Source organism: Chrysochloris asiatica, unplaced genomic scaffold (genome assembly GCF_000296735.1).
Source record: "Chrysochloris asiatica unplaced genomic scaffold, ChrAsi1.0 scaffold00166, whole genome shotgun sequence".
NCBI lineage: Eukaryota > Metazoa > Chordata > Mammalia > Afrosoricida > Chrysochloridae > Chrysochloris > Chrysochloris asiatica.
Genome location: NW_006408684.1, coordinates 4,988,240 through 4,990,554, shown reverse-complemented (window position 1 = coordinate 4,990,554; position 2,315 = coordinate 4,988,240).

Here is a 2,315-nt window from a genome sequence, read left to right as displayed (position 1 = left end):
GCATGAAGGAAGGTAGAATTCCCACTGAGTAGTACCCAATCTGTCTAGGTGGGGCTGATGACATGAAATGCATATTTGGTCTCTTGTGATACAATAGTGAATAATTGTTATCAGGACTGCTTGTAAGGGTTGGAAACGTAAAGGTAGACGTTTTGTAGCAAGGAGGGGAGTGATTAACTTTTCAGCCTAGGAGCAGAGGTCCCCGGGACCATCAAGGGAGAAGAGTGGAGAGCGGGACCCTACCCAGAGAAGCAGTGATGCCTGAGAAGGAGGCAAAATCCGATGATGTGGAGAGATGGAGCAGTTGGGGACTTTAGACCCAGAGAGGAAGAGGGGCTGTGTGTTGACGACCCGGCGGCAGGCTTGTAGTGTATACCCTTTGGTTGGTTGATGATGCATAGAGGGGGTTGTAACCACAACAATGAAGTGATATACTATAGGATGAATGTAAAACTAATGTTCTCCCATGTAAACTATCACATAAGTCACAATAAAAAAAATTAAAAATAAAAACAAAACAAAAACTGATAAAACAGTGAGGAAGCATGTTGAATGAACAAAATAGGCAGCTACTTTTTTTAGGCCACTTTCCATGTAAACCAACTTGTATTGAATCAATTTTGATTCCTGGTAACCCCATGTGTGTCAGAGTAGAACCATGTTCCACAGGGTTTTCAATGGCTGGTTTTTCAGAAATAGAACACCAGGCTTTTCTTCCAAGGTGCCTCTAGGTGGACTCAAACTTCCAACCTCTCAGTTAGCAGCTGAGCATGTTAACTCTTTGCATCACCCAGAGACTCCTGCATGCATTGCTTTGAGCTTTTACTGAGAGAGAGAAGAGGGAAGGGGTACAGAAAGGTGTAGGGTAAGCAAGATCCCTCTTGGGAACTGAGAAATGTCTCATTTTACCAGTTGGCAAACACTTCTCTTCAAACTCTTCTGAAGAGAAGGCTCTGCAGGTTCCATCTCTTGCTCAGTGTTGCTGCCCTTAGCATCTCCTTCCATTTCTCCAATTGTCCCACATCTCTCCTACACAGACCCCTGGTCCCAGCTCTCTCTCTGTCTCCTTGCTCGAGCAGAGCTCTGACCCCCTTACTTTCATAAGAAAGAACTCGAGACTGAACCCTTGCACATTCTCAAGTGTACAGTGGGCCATTTCTCAGTAGCCAGCCCTGGAAGACTCAAATGGAAAAGTGACTTCCAACCCCAGTATCTTGACTTTCTCGATTATGAGTTGAATGGATCTTAAATAATTTGTTACTAATAGGGCTCCTGGTGTGGCATTTTAGGATCAGCACTGGACTGTGAACCACAAGGTCAGCAGTTTCAAATCCAACAGCTGCTCCTTGGAAATCTTACCTATTGAGTGTCACTATGAGTTGGGACCAACTCCACAGCACTTAATAACAATTAGACTTAATTTGCCCATGTTTATAAGTAATTTGTTTGTTATATAGTGCATGATTGTGAATTCTTTCTGATTTTCAAAGCATCATTTCACTTGCCTGTCAATAAGCTCTTGGGAGGGGAAGATAAAAAGTAACTGTTACTTTAGCAAACTTAGAACCACCCTCTGCTCTTGAGCGACTAGCTGTGCTTTGTCTTACACTGAGAGCCACCTTCACTATTCGTTCTTTCTACTAAAATGATACAGTTCCTCATGCATGAGCAAGCCTTGTAACCCAAATGCCTCCTGATTGGTTTTTATTTGTTTTTCGGAAAATGCTTTTTGTATTGCATGTGGAGTACTTGGGGCCTCTTTAGTACCCATGTTAAAGCAGCCTGGTTGGTAAAGATGAAAGTAACTAGCAGTACTAAACAACTCACCCTGTGCCAGAGAGCAGCTGTGTTCCTAACTCACTTTAACTCCTACAGACTTCGCCACAGCCTGGGGGTGAGTTTCATTTTGGTTGCCATTTTATGGGTGAGAATGAAAGTTCAAAGAAATCCAGCTGATGACCTAACTTTCCTGAGAATTTAGGGTTTAATCTGGAGCAATCTTTTGGAGCTCAAATTTAGACACACTCAAGCAAGGACAAAAGTGATGTCTTTGTAATTCCAAAACACACAGTTAAAAGGGGCAAGAGAAATGCTTAAAGCAGGGGTGGGGAAACTTTTTCTGACAAGGGCCATTGGATACTTGTGGGCCATATAAAATTATCAACTTTTATATGTTTTATATGTTTAATTAGTCTGCTATATTTGGTCAAACATTTGATTAACTCACCCCTAGTTAAGCACTCAACTCCAAGGTCGGTTTGAACCTCAGGGTCAGCAGTTCAAACTCACCAGTCATTCCTTGGAAATTCTATACC